The sequence below is a fragment of the Diabrotica undecimpunctata genome, chromosome 5, assembly GCF_040954645.1.
Source record: "Diabrotica undecimpunctata isolate CICGRU chromosome 5, icDiaUnde3, whole genome shotgun sequence".
Taxonomy (NCBI): domain Eukaryota; kingdom Metazoa; phylum Arthropoda; class Insecta; order Coleoptera; family Chrysomelidae; genus Diabrotica; species Diabrotica undecimpunctata.
Genome location: NC_092807.1, coordinates 100986716 through 101002611, shown reverse-complemented (window position 1 = coordinate 101002611; position 15896 = coordinate 100986716). Strand labels below are relative to the sequence as shown.

Sequence of the window (15896 nt, the reverse complement as noted above, 5' to 3'; positions counted from 1 at the left end):
ACTTTATGGACGCACGTGCGAATTTTTGCATTTTTGCCGAACTATACCAATTTGAAGCAACGTGTTATACATTTTTAAAATCAGCTCAGAAAGAGAAATTTATAAATTGAAAAAATGGGGATTTCATTTAAAACAAATGGTGATGACGTCATAATATTTAGTATTTTTTACCCTGTATATTAAATTATAATTTGTTTTTATAATACTGTTGTTTATTTAGATAATAATGAATTTATGCGTTTCTTTATGGACGCACTGTATTTGTAGTTAAATCCTATTTAAAAAATATTTAGATAAAACATGCCATAAAATAGTTTCAGAATCAATCCCAAAATCGTATTATTGTTAAATTGAATGTAACCACATGAACTGTCAACTCTTTTCAAATATCACTACTACTTTTTCTCGTAGATTTATCAATATATAAATCAATGTTAGATTCTGGTTTCGAAAACTGAATTAATTAAAATTATATAGGTATAAGAAATTAATATTTAAATAGGCATTTCAAATATCATTCCGTAAAAATTTTCTCATTTTAATTATTTTCATTAGATAAAACGGCCAATTCGCGCCTAAACCGGCCCTGTCGATCTCTCACCCCATCTCCTAAAATACGAAACTGGACATTACGAATCTAATTACAATCCTTGCTCATGCGTGCACCCCGCGCTCTAGATTCAACTCCCAACAACTCATAGGGGATACCCCGCCGCCAACCGGTAGGGGTAAGTTCGAGTTGGAGTAGACCTAAACTCAACTCACTTGTTTTGCCAGCAGTCGCCTACTTGACTTCACGAGGCAAAGACAGGAAGCGCTGGCGCGCGCCCACTCACCGCATGCTTTGATTCAACTCGCGCTTCTGACGACATATACACAGCTTGCTTGTTTTTGGCGGCAGAACTGTCAAAAGTGACGTATTAGCACGTGCTCGAAGTGCGTCCTGTGTGAGACTCGATTTTCGTGGTGGTTATTATTATTATTTGTTGGTTTGTTTTTAATTTAAGAAGCAAAGTGATCGCTTCTTCATTCATTGGACTGTGTTTATTTTTCTTGAAATGACTGGGAAAATTTATGACTGCTTGTGAATTGACGAATCAAGACGGGTTCCTTCGGCGAGGAGTTTTATTCTAGGTTAAACAATTCCGGTATGTTGCATGATTTTTTTCCTAAATATGATTTTAATGGCGATGTAATATGCTATCTTACAATTGAAAAATAATCAAAAAGTTTTGGCCAAAATGTTTGTGCTTTTTTATATAAATATTTTCTCTCTTATTTGATATTTACACAGCCGACATAGAATGTGATTAGTTAATGTTTGTTTTTGCTTTTTTTTAATTTCATATTTATTTATTTTGGTTTTATTTTTGATTAAATTTTCTTTTATAAGTGCCATTTTGTACACAATTCTGTTTACATTAGTTGTCGTGGTTTGTTTCCTGCTGTCCTATTTACTTCTATTTTTTTTTATTAGAAAACTGCAGTTTCCCCAAATTTATCATTTTTAAACACAATCATAGTTAGCACAATTATAATATTAATTTGTCTTATAATTTTATTATTTGTTTAAGTTTAAAATATATAGTATTTCAGCATCGTCTTTAAAATTTCCTTTTTGCATGTTTGTTTTTTTTTCTAGACATCGTATAATTTTCCCAAATTTCAAATAGCAAATCTCTGGTTTCTTAAGAATATTGAAAAATATTTTTAATATTTTTTTTTTGAAAGAAGTCTTTTTTTTGAGAAATTTATCAAATATATTGCTTTTTGAAAAAATAACTCATGGGTTTAACAACAAAATATGGAAAAAACTATTATTTTTACTGGTAAAGTTTACCAGTAAAAAAATCTGCTTGATTTAGTATTTAAAATGAAATATAAATATTTTGTTCAACATTATTAATTACTGCCAAAGGAACAAAGTTATTGAAAATGAAAAAATCAATTGGATTTGATTTGTTATTCTCTATATTTTTGTTTTATTAGTTCTTCCACAAAACTCAGGTTAAAGCAATCTCTAGCTTATCAAAAAATATTTGTTATTTGCTGAACACGGTGAGTTCTAAAGCATGTTTTATCAAAAGCTAAAATAACCAACATATTACAGTTGGGATATGTTATTTAAAGTAAAAGAAGATATTTCATGTTGAAATTTGAATCGCACATGTGTGAAATTTTGAAAAAACCTTTTTATTCGTAAAATTACCAAAATCGCCCATTTTACATTAGATCATGCTTAAACATTCAATATTTTTTTTATCTCTACGGCATTAAAATATTTTGCAGTAAGGAAATTATTCTTCTTCTTCCTATGCCGTCCCCATTAACGGAGGTTGGCGACCACATTTTTAAAAGCTTCTCTGTCTTTTGCAACGTGGAATAATTCGTCTACAGTCATGTTTGCCCAGTCTCGAATATTTCGCAGCCATGACTTCCTCTTTCTACCTATTCCCTTTTTGCCATCGACTCTACCCTGCATGATGACCTGCAGAAGACTATATTTATTATTTCTTAGTATGTGTCCAAGGTATGCAGTCTTGCGTACTTTTATCGTTCTCAACAATTTAAGGAAATTATAAAACTAGATAATAAGACCTTCAATTTGTAATTTGATAAAAGTTTCAAGCTTCTATGGAGCCAAAAATATGGCATTTTAAAGATTTTTTTATTTTCAAGTTAAACGCCAATTTTATCCGATTTTTATTAATGACTGTGAATTCAATTAAATAATGTGTAAATACTTATATGCAAATATAGTTTATGATATATATATATATATATATATATATATATATATATATATACACATAAATTAATGTGATATTAAAAGTCTGAGGTGCGCCAAGCAATTAATTATCTAATTAATTAATTAATTAAATTTATTTAAATGATACAATTATGATTTTTATCACACTATTTAATTTTCTTATCTCAGGGTTTTATTCGTGCTTCAATATCTATGCTTTACATATGATAGGTAAGGTCCAAAGAATACCGGAATATTAAAAAAATATATGATACATTATATATTGAAATAAAATTCATACTCAAATATCTTCAATAAAAAATATCTCATATAATGATTATCAAAATTTTGTCCTACGTACGTGAACCTTCAAAAATTAATGGTATATACAATATAAATTAAAATTTCAAATCAAAATTGTTGTTCTAAATCCACTGATCAAAATATTCCTATCCTTTCTAAAACAATTGTTAAAAAATATGTTGTTAATAAAGAAAAATTGACGAATGGTAAAACTATCTCTCTGATGATGTATCAGTTGTGCAAATCCGTGTTCCTTGTAGCCTACACTATTTATTCTTAGCTGTCCCCTAGGTAATCAGCAATCTTACAACAAATTATTGCGAGCCTATCGTCTTTAATGATCTCCTTCAAATGTACGTATCGTTCAAATGATGCTAGCCTCTTCTCCTCTCAATAAATTGAATCTCTCGTTGCGGCCTGAACAGTGACTCTTCGAATATAAGTAGAAAAATATAACTTACAATATTTTACTGGATCAGCTTCTGTCAGATACACTTACTCCGAGAAAACTCACAAACATTCACTTCTACTGCTTACTACCAATGGAGAACCACCAAAGAACAACGACTGTTCGCCTTGAACCCTTGGAAAAACAACCGATTATCTTTTCTCCCTCAAAAATCTAGCGAAACTCTCATTCCTACATACCTATCCCACTTTTTTCAATCTCCTCCAATCAAAGTTCGTCACACTTATCCCCATCTACCATTTAGATAACAAACAACAATTTTACCTACAATTATAAATTTCCTAAAAACTATTAACATGCTAATCGGTTTCTACAAATTCTTAAGAATTAATGGAGAATTATATTTTCTAAATATTTCTATTCTATTGTCTTGTTCACTGTATATCAACGTACAAGTAAGTCTATTTGAAAAACCCGCTCGCATTGTTCACGATTTCACTAAGCTCACTCACGTCACTCGAATATATTTTACAAAGAAAATAATTTATGCATGTCTTTAAATTTTGTTTACTACAGGTAATCCAGTATAATGGACTTTCATTTCTTCGAAATATCTTTTATTTTGTACTTTGAAAAATATTAAAAGCAAACCAATATTGTTTTCAATTTTACATAGCATATATATATATATATATATATATATATATATATATACATATATATATATATATATATATATTATTTATAGAATTATTTTGATGCATTATTGATCTTTTTAAAATCATTTTAGAAATATTCATATATTGAAGAGTCTTAGGAAACGTTTCATTCATTTTATGATATTTTATCAATAACATATTCAATAAATAAGTTTAAAAAATGAAATAAAATATTTTTGAAGCTTCAATTTTTATCACAATGTTATAAATTCGCATTAAAATTTATTTTTCTTTTCAATTTTGTTTTTGGGTAAAACGTAAACATTAACAATTTATTTCAGATAAAAGATGCGATTCTTCTCTATCAATCGTCAGAAAAGGCATATAACACAAATGTAACTCCTCCCAATTTGTGCTCAATGTTGCAAATATCTTGGATAAATGTAAATCAAAAACAAAAGAACATGTTATTTCCTCTTCCTTGTTAAATATTAAAAAATCGAACTTAAATGATTCTAAGGGAAAAACTACTAATACCACGACGATCTAAAATATTCGGGGAAAACCTACGAGTATAATTTTTAAACAAAATCACAATAAGAAATTTCTTCCTGCTAATGATTTTAAAGTAATTCAATGCGATTTAAATTTGAGTCAAAGAAAAATACTACAATTTGCAACTTTAATATGTAAAGCTACTGGCAGCAGAACTGCAGTTAAAAAAGATTTGAAAAGAAAGCTATTCGAAAAGATCCATTCAATTGATGATTATTTCGATATTAAATATTTTGATCTTGAAAATGGCACAAAAAAAGATATTAGAATGATTTTGAAAGGTGCAATTTGTTGCAATGATATTTTTGGTCTAATTGAGTTTACACAAAAGAATCGTGGATTGTCGATGATTAACTGTAAGTTAGAGATTGATGGGGGAGCAGGTTTTCTAAAGATGTGTTTAGCAATTCAGCCTCCACCTCAAATCAACTCTGATTCCAATGTACCACAACGTAGACGTACCTATATAGAAGGAATAGCTTCCAATTTAAAAAAATTCCGCGATTCTGGGGTAAAGAAGCTACTTATTGTACCCGAATGTAAAGAGTCATATAATAATATAAAAATGCAATGTAAATCAATTAATTTACAAGATATAAATGGTTTTTTTTTCTGTGGATTTGAAAGTTGCAAATTTAATATGTGGAATTGGACCTCATAGTTGTATGCATCCTTGCACTTGGTGCTTCGCAAGTAAAGATGAATTGGATAAACGTGGAAACCTCAGAACAGTAGAACAAACAGAAAAATATTATGGAGACTGGAGAAATGCAGGTGGAAGCGAAAAAGTCGCTAGATATTACATGAATTGTGTTAATTTGCCAATAGTAAAGAAAAGTTTTGAGGCACAATCACAGACATTGATTATAGATTTATTAGTACCTCCTGAGCTCCATCTAATTATTGGTGTTGTAAATACGATTTATAATCATATGTTTAAAAGATTTTAAAGTATTTCCTTAAAGTGGGCTACCTTATGTTACGTTCAGCGTACAATTTTCAATGGTTCTTCTAGAGGTGATTGTAGAAAATTATTGAAAACAGAAAGTACAAGTCTTTTACGTAGACTCTGTGATGATTACAGTATTTTAGAGTGTTTGGATTAGGTGGAAGAATTTGTCGAATTTAATTCTGTTGTTGAAGCTTGTTTTTCCACAGAATTAAAAAGCAACTATGTTAATTGTATTTCAAATTTTATGAAAAGTTATATCAATCTTTCTATACCTATCACTCCAAAAGTACACGCGGTTTTTTTCCATATAATAGATTTTTGTACAAAATATGAAATCGGTTTAGGATATTTTTCAGAACAAACTTTTGAAGCTGTTTACCATGATTTTAAGAATACTTGGAATAACAAATATATTATCAAACTAAACAATCCAAAATATATGGAGCAACTAAAAAAATCTGTTTGTGAATACAACTCGCTTCATATTTAAAATGTAAGTTTCATGTGAAAAAATAATTAGAAATACTATTATATGTATAATCATCATTTATATTAGTACATATATTATTTCAATATAATATAATGTAAATTAAAAATGTAACTTCAATTTGTAGCACAAATATTATAAAAAAATATAGATAAATAAATTATTGTATCTAAATAAACATTCTTGATAGTGAAGGATAAAATCTTGAAGGTCTTAGAATCTAGTTTTATAATCTCCTTACCGCAAAATACTTTAATGCTGTAGAGATGAAAAAAATATTTGATTTTTAAGCATGATCTAATGTAAAAGGGACGATTTTGGTAATTTTAAGAATAAAAACATTTTTTTTCAAAATTCCACACATGTGCGATTTAAATTTTAGCATGAAATATCTTATTTTACTTTAAATAACATATCCCAACTATAGTATGTATGGTTATTTTAGCTTTTGATAAAACATGCTTTAGAATAAATATTTCATAATAGAAAATATTGATAGAAACATGAAAAAGATTTTTAAAGTTTATTTGGAACTACTATATTTTAACTGATCTTTTACTTACTGAACTTATTTTTATATTCTTCATTTCTGAAAAGCTTTGTACAAATATGCTTTATTATCACTGAAAATTGTGCAATTTTAGGGAGAAAGCTTAAAAAAACAAAAATAACAATAACAATTTAAAATTTTCTGAAATTAAATAAATCGTCAAAATCACAAAATTAAAGATAATAAAATACACAATTTATTTAATTTATTAATTTATTTAATTTAAATTAATTAATTAATTTTAATCTATTTTTTAATTCTGAATTATTCGTTAAGAAACTCTTCCACTGAATAATATGGTCTCTGAAAGATAGATAAGCTTTTGTCATTTTACGCAAGTTAAGGAAAGAAGTTGCAGATTATTATATATTTTTTTACTAACTCAATGGACGGGATCGGTAAATACACATCAAAGGTTGAATTTCACATCTCTGGTGGAATAGTCATGATTAGGTCTTGCTGGAAAAACATGTAGGTGTTTACGAATTAAGCAAACAGTTTCTAGAATATATAAAGAGGGAAGAGTTAAAATCCCGTGATTTTTGAAGTAGCTTCTGCAATGTGTTATTCTTCTGAGGCAAAGATACCATACTGTTTTTTTTTGTAATTTAAAAATAACATCAGATTGGGCAGCTGTACTGGAACCCCAAAAAAGAACACCATATCGAAGATGAGACCTGAACAAAGAAAAATATGTTATTTTGGAAGATGCTAAGTTGATTTCCTTCGGAACAGATCATATTACATAGCAGGCTGAGGCTAGTTTCTTACTTAATAAATCGATATGAAGAAACATGTAAGGTTGCTGTCTATAAAAATGCTAAGAAATTTTACAGAATCAACGATACTGATCTGGTTATTATTAAGAAGCACGTGTTGAAGAGCTCCTTTATAGGATAATGCTACTGTTTTATCCACTTTAAAGAAAGTAAAGTAGAATCAGACTAGACTTTTTATTTAAGTAGATCAGAAGTTGTAGTTGCATGAACAGTTGCAGTATTAGAGTTCCTCCAGGTGATACTGGTATCATGAGTAAAGAGAAAAAATTTTCCATCGATTTTTAAGTTTGTGATGTCATTTATAAAAATAAGGAAGAGTAGAGGACCCAATACTGGACCTTGTGTACTCCACATACAATGCTTTTGTGACTAGGGTCAGGATCATTGCTCTAACGAGTTGTTTCTTATTTCTCAAGTTAGATTGAAACCAATTCAAAGAAATACCTCGATTTCCGTAGAAATTTATTTTTTTTTATCAAAATGTCGTGATTTACACAATCAAAAGCTTTGGCATAGCCATAAAAAAACAGTGGCAGTGTAAACATTATTTTTTAGTGCTAGATAGACCTCATGTAGTACAGAAAACATAGTATCACTGGTACATTTATTAGATAAAAAACCGAACTGACTTTGTAATAAAATCTTGTTTTCAACGAGAAATGACATAAGTCGGGCTTTTATAAGTCTCTCAATAATTTTGGATAGGACCGCTAGTAAGGCAATAGGTCTATAGTTGCAGACATTCGATTTTTTCCCACTATTATGAAGAGGAATAATAATTGCTGTTTTTAGGCACTCTGGAAATATACCTTTTTCAAAGGAATCATTAATTAGTGAGACCAGGACTTCCAACACATTTTTTGGGAAATTTAAGAAAATTTTTATGGATAGTTCATCAGTATTACAGGAAGATTTGTTTTTGATACTACTGCTTGTTTGGATCAGATCACATTTATCAACTGGTCTTATAAAGAATGAATTCGAGACCTTTTTTGAATTGGGGAGATAGGAAATAGGATCTTGTGGCAAAATAGTTGACGTTATATTATTTTTACTCACATTAAAAGGTATTCGTTTAGATTTTCAGGGTTTAAAAGAGATAATGTTTGAGCTGTGTTAGTTTTATTTCGAAGATCGTTAATTATGGACCAAGTTTCTTTTGCAACATTTTTAGAGTTTCCCAGACGATTTTGATAGTACATTTTATTAGGTGTTTTGATAAGGTTTAGATAGGTTCCTCTGTACTTGGAGATATATTCAGTGACAAAGACGTTGGTAGTAAAATGCTTGATGTACAGTAGTGAACGCATATTCTTGGCTGATATGCGGATACCTTTGGTAGTTCAGGGTTTGTGATGTTTTGACTTATTTGTAATTAAAGGAAATGCCTTCTTTAAAATACAGACAAGCCTATTCTAAAAATCGCTGAAATTATAGTCCACGTCCACAGAGGGAAAGTGCCACCCAGAAGTCAAACACAAATTTTGGAATTTACGAAAGTTATGAGCGGAAGAAATCCTACCTAAACGTTGGATTTTCGAGGATAGTTTGTTAAGAGTGCTGAACTTGGTATATATGACTATCTCATGACTAGATAGTCGTACATTAATAATTGTAGAGGTTACATCAAGGGTGAGAAATCTAAGACAATATAATCAATTATGGTAGATTGTTTTAGTAATTCTTGGAGGAGAATTAACGTGCATTGTGAGACCATATGTTTCGAATATATTGACCAAGGATAATTGGGTAGCACAAGCAACAGCGTAATTAATATTCAACCCATCGCATAGAATTTTTCTTCTTTTATTAACAAATTTAGCAGGTTCTGAAAAAATAGTTCCGTGGAAGGATCAGGTGATATATAAATGCAAATAATGTATAGAATAAGATTCTTGTTATGAACAAATGAAAATACTTTATTTAACAGATAGTCATATTTTGTTATAGTATGTATACTTTGCTACAAAAAAGGCTCGTTGACTTTAAGCCAGTTCTCGGTAACCGCAACTATCGGGGGAAATCCTAATTCCTCTAGAAACAAAAATAATTCATGTGTTTTATAGAACGTTCTTATAGAACGAATATTATTCTGAACCATGTCAAAGTTGTCATCACTAAAAAATTTGAGGTTTTTAGTCCCACAGAATACGTCGTATTTTAGATTTTGTTTAATTATTGTACATTTTTATTTTTATGATATAATTCTGGTACTTGTTTCACTGGTTTTTTTATCAATTATCGAACTATTTGGGTTTTGAACTTTTTTCTAGTTTTCCAGTCTCTTTGTGATATTTTCCATTTGAGATTTTTTTTATTATCCAAACGTGAGGCTTTTTAATGATGATTTTAACAAGAAAACAATCGATTAAATTATACTTATTGTAATATCTACTGCAAAAACCAAAGTTTCGTGTTGTACCACACTGTAAACCACGAGGAAAGCACAGGAAAATAATTACTAGTATTTGGTTACCAATGATGTTGACATAATCGCAAGATCAAGAAGAGAAATGATAGAGGCATACAACCAAATAGAACGAGCTGCAATAAATAGTGGTCTTAAAATCAATCAGACCAAAACAAAATATATGCAGGTAAGTAAAAACGCAGAAATAAGGCAGCCACAAAATATAACAATTGGAGAATACAACATTGAGGGGGTAAAAAACTTTATATACTTGGAATCCCTAGTCACGTCTGATAATAACGTGGCTTAGGAAGTGAAGAGGCGAATATTTATTGCAAATAAATGTTACCATGGCTTAATTAGGCAACTAAGATCAGATAAAGTCGCAAGAAAAACAAAATGCCAAATATATAAAACCCTAATAAGACCGGTACTCACATACGGCTCAGAAACCTGGACAGTCACTAAAAGAGAGGAAACGTTGTTAGCCACCTTCGAAAGAAAAATCTTGCGACAGGGCACAAAAGAAAACGGAATATGGCGAAGATACAACTCTGAACTATACAAAATATACCAGGATCCGGATATTATAACATTCATTAAAATAGAACGGTTGCGTTGGATAGGACATGTAGAAAGAATGGAAGACGGCGAAATACCAAACAAAATATTCAAACAGATGCCAGTAGGAAAAAGAACAAGAGGAAGACCGAAGCTGAGATACTTAGAACAAATAGAAAATGATATAACAACCTTAAAAATAAAAAACTGGAGAAAAAAAGCACGAAACAGATCAGAATGGAGAAGAATCCTGGAACAGGCCAAGACCCAAAAATGGTTGTCGAGCCAGTGATGATGATGATGATTTGGTTACCAATATTGAATAAAGAAGCCGCTAAAAGGAAAATACGAATATTACTAAATTAATACCAAATCGAGGATACATAATTTTTATAGTTTAAAGTAATATATTTATAAAAGATCAAAGTTTGATATTAATATTAGGAATAAACTACATATAAAACCGAATACTGATGATGCTTGATACTACAATGAGCTGTGTCCTGGTGTTTTCTCACTATTTATAATTAAATTACTAACAAGACAATTTTAGAATTTATTACGGACACGTCCAGAATGCGAAAAAAGATTACTAAAGATCATCTTCGGGTTCGGAGATTTAGGCCGTCCGCACATGAAGCTACTAAAAAGAAACCAGTTGGTAACTTTAGTTACCAATCAGTTGCTTATTAGTTACTGTCCATGTATTTTAATGAGTATCCGCACACAGCGCTACCAGTTACTAACCGGTCTCTAATGCATCAGTGATCAGTCCACAGCAGACTGGACGTGCAGGTCGCTTGGTGACCAGTTTCTAGTTTGTTGTGATATTTTTAAAGTTTACACGCGAAATGGCGAAATTGGTAGAACAGTCGTTTAATATAAAATTAGTGCAAGAAGTGGAAAAACATTCCTGCCTATACAACTATACGTTAAATGAATATTCGCGTAAAGGTATTACCGAAAAGTCTTGGAATGATATATTATATGGTAGTCCTTCCCGTTTTCGTACATAATTATGTAGAACACAAACATATTGTGTTATCTTAATAATTTTTTCGAGTGAGTGACATTTTTAACGCGATAATAACATTCAATAATATATAATATAAAGGTTAAAATTTAAACACCCTATGACAAAGCTACTCGTACAGGCAAGAAGTGACTCGTTTCTATTAATTTTCAGTAGCGTAGTGTGCGATTCACAGTTAGTAAACAGTTGGTAATTCTAGTTACTAACTAGTTTAGTTTCTTTTTAGTAGCTTCATGTGAGGATGGCCTTAGAGTGACTTTTTTAGAACATTTTTCGTCCGAACAATCCACACCTTTATTTAGGTTATACTGTAACAACTTCCAATAGCGATCTCCCTCGGGAATCACAAGCTGGTCGCTATAAAGGAGTGGTCGTTTAAGAGAGAACATAAGAAAATTAAAACAACCGTCACCAAATATTATTTTAACTAATTGTAATTTCAATTTATTAATAAATGAACACAATGACGTCAATTTAATATTAGGTTGCATATTTTTTTTGGACATAGTGCATAGTAAACATATCATATCAAAATATTGTTCTCATCAATAAAACACTTTTCTAAATTTCTGAGACTTACACCGACTTCAGATAGGTTTGTTATATTAAATAAAGTCGTTGATAGTCTATTCTCTAGTTTTTGGTGGCACCTCACTATCAATCAAGGCAAATTGTTCTAAATCTACTAATGTGTCTTTGATGATTGAAAATAGTTGTGCAAGTGGAATATATCTCCCTCATAATTTTCCATCTATTTCGATCTTGTGCCTCTTGCATCCAATTCCTATGACAACGTTTTAGATCGTCAGTCCAACGTGTTGGTGGACGACCTCTGCTTCGGTAGGCATCATCTCTTGGTCTCCATTCCAGTATCCGCTTTGTCCATCTATTATCTGTCATTCGAGCCACGTGACCTGCCCAATTCCATTTCAGTGTTGCTACTCTCTCTACTGCATCAGCCACTCCTGTTCTTTATCGTAGCTGGCGATTTGGGATCTTGTCTCATAGTGAAACGCCCAACAAAGTACGCTCAATCGCCCTTTGACACACACGGATCTTTTGAACTGTTCTCCTTGTCATGGTCAACGTTTCCGCACCGTAAGTTAACACTGGCAAAACACACTGATTAAACGTTTTTCTTTTAAGGCATATTGGTATATCAGGCCATTTGAAAATATGGTTCAGCTTGCCGAAGGCTGCCCAAGTCAGTCATATAATTCGCATCTATGTTATACATAAATCCGGCTTTAGTAAAGCATTTTTTTTCGGCGACAAAGTACGCCAAATCACTGTAAGCCATATCAAGACGTTGGTAATGGTAATGTTTTTCTCTATTTTTTTTAAGAGGTCAATCACTGTCTATACAAGAGCAGTTTCTATAGGTCGTTTTCAAAATTCTCTTTATGCCTTGGTCCAAGGGTTGGCCATGTGAGGTAGTATTGAGTGGAAGAAATATAAGTTTTTCATTATCCAGTGCAATATCCAGAATAAGCTTCAGAAACAATATATATTACTATATATACTATATATTTTCTATTATGCTTTTTTAGGTTTGTGTCAAATTTATTTAAACAATTGTTGAAGAAATATTTATAAGACCACTTATCGATGTGGTCATCGATAAGTCGAAAACATCGAAGATTTTTGCTTTTATCTGTGATAAGTCATTTTCACCTTCCATATTTGCATAGAACAAAATTGTAATTTGTAGTTTTGCAGTTTTTCTTCCAGGAATATTTCCCATTTCAATACAAATGTTATTGTTGACAAGGGCACGAGCGTAGAGACCCATATAATCTGCATTAAATACTTCTTTTGGAGCATATTTTTTAAAATTGTAAACAGCTTTTCTTTTCAAGATTTCAGGTTTTCGACTTAATTCGACGGTTTCGCCACATATTGCCTTGAAAGGAATATCGTGTCGACGACGAAACTTTTTTAACCAACCATTTAATGCCTTAAAGCCACTTAGATCTAGGCATTGTATAGCTTCGATGGCCTTGAGCTTGAATCATAGGCTCAGATATTTACAAGTTCATGTTTCGAGCCTTACAAAACCAAGTGCACACAGCTTGATTCACAGCAAGTCCCTAGCTAACTTCCTAGACTTATATCACATTTTTCACTTTCTTTAATTATATCCATTTTTTATAAATACGCGTTTCATTTTTCTTTTAATTACGGTGGTAATTCGAGCTTATTTTTTCATGGTACGCACGTTAATTTTTTTTTTCAAAACTTCGATTAGCTGTATCGAAGAATACCACTTGTTAGCAGTAATGTTAAAATTGGTATGAAAAAATGATTGCTTTATCCAAATCTATCTGAGTCTTTTCTGGTGTAGTTATACGGATTATATAAATAACGATTTCTGACATCTGTGAGGCACTAATTTTTCAGTCCATGTTTTGCCGGTTTATTTGTCATGTATATTTTAAATCAGTATTTTTAACAGGGCTGTTCTCAAATGCTAAAAATTACTAAAATTTGACAAGCTTGTAGTCCAGATGCTACACCGACTGAAGTATTAAAACTAATAGATGAAGATAACATAAAGGTAGCAATAAATCTTTATATTGCAATATAAACACTTAAGTAATTCTTACAGACTAGCTCAATTTATATTTGTCGCAATACCTAAACACACATTGATGTCTGGAAAATACTCGCTAATTAAGCTAATTAATAGTTTATATCAGAATTAAACGTAAAAATGCGAAGCAGATCTCGAAGAAACTCAATTTAGTTCTAGAAATGTTATGGGAATTAGAAGGCGTTGTTTGCGCTAATAATAATATTATATAATGGCTGTTTCAAGTAACTAATGTCAATGCACATAAGTCGTCGGTCCCTGTGGGACTGACGGCTTACCGTGCCCTCCGTACAACAGTGAACGACTCATCATTTTTAGGAATGAAAATGTCATTGTTAGTGCCGAGATTCGAACTCATACGCTCTGGCTTAGAAGGCCAGTATCTTGCCGCTGACCTACAACCGTAAATATCCTATTGCAAAATGTTGTTTGCGCTAAATATCCTATTACAAAAATACCGTGATCAAAGAAAAGTGTCTTTGCATGCTTCGTAGATTTCGGAAAGCCCTTTCATAAAGTACAGCATGGAAAAATAATTCAGATGCTAAAAACTATAGAAATAAATGATGAGGATATTCGTGTCAATAAGAATCTGTATTGAAATCTAACCGCCACCGTAAAAATTGGAGATGACTACATTCTCCATACAACGAAGAGTCCGACAAGGTTGCATTTGGTCTCCAACATTGTTTAATGTTTACTCGGACCATTAATTTAAAAAATCACTTAAGAGATAGCCAGCCATATGGCATGAAAAATCTAGTATAAAAAAGTAACCTACGTCCAGATGGACACCTTCAATTATTAAATCGTGTTGAAAAGTTCACAAAATTACATACTTAGGAACTATCATAACGGACCAACTAGATACAGACCTTAGAACTGTACTCTTGTATGGAATAGAAGTGTGGACCCTAAAAATATTAATCATGAACCGAATTAAAGTATTAGAGCATTCTTCTTCTTCAGGTGCCATCTTCGCTACGGAGGTTGGCAATCATCATAGCTATTTTAATTTTAGAGGCAGTAGCTCTAAATACTTGTTTTGAGCTGTATCCAAACCATTCTCCCAGGTTCTTGAGCCATGAAATTAGTCTTCTTTCGATGCTTCTTCTGCCATATATCTTTCCTTGCATTATGAGTCGCAGGATGCCATACTTCTCGCTCCGCATCACATGTCCGAGATACTGTAACTTTCTTTCTTTAATTGTAAGTTCAACTTCCTTCTCTTTACCTTTATTAGAGCATTAGAAATGTTTATTCATAAATGGATGTTGAAGATTCCTTGGTCGACAAGGAAAACCAACGAGGAAGTACAAAGGAGACCCAACAAAGATAGAAAATTACTAAAGAATGTTAAATACTGAAAAATGCCTTTCTGGACCTATATTGAGGGAAAAATGATATGAATACTACAACTAATTCTTAAAGACAACATATAAGGTTGGAGAGGTGTGGGAAAAAACAGGTTTCATGGCTAAAAAAACATTCGTGAATTGACTCAGATACCAAATTCAAGACAATTATTCCACGCGGTAGAAGATCAAGAAGCCTTCGTACTGAATAATTAACACAATTTTCACGGATTGAAGACGGAGAGAAAGACTAAGGAGAAAACGTAAACTAAAGAGTTCCAACCTACATATTACGACTAGGAAATAGAAGACGAACCAACACAAGATATAGCATAGATACTATAAATATTATAACCACTACTAAATGAATCTAACATTAACAATTATTAAACTAAATTATGTTTTCTTAATTTTCTTCATCTGTTTCTTTATCTTTTATAAATATATTTAAAAATATATAATCCTTGAATTTTTATACTTTTTTTAAACGATTATATTATG

The 15896-nt window shown here is 31.1% G+C and overlaps 1 protein-coding gene across 4 annotated transcripts in view; it reads left to right on the top strand.

Annotated features, from left to right (window-relative positions):
• Positions 1 to 758: 758 nt before the first annotated feature.
• Positions 759 to 15896, top strand: part of pdm3 (POU-domain protein pdm3) — a 445430-nt gene continuing 430292 nt past the window's right edge. For 3 of the 4 annotated variants that reach the window (XM_072532362.1, XM_072532361.1, XM_072532359.1), the window contains exon 1: positions 759 to 1148. The gene's annotated coding sequence lies outside the window, so the exon portion shown is untranslated. The remainder of the gene's footprint in view (positions 1149 to 15896) is intronic. The other variant, XM_072532360.1, reaches the window with a different exon arrangement.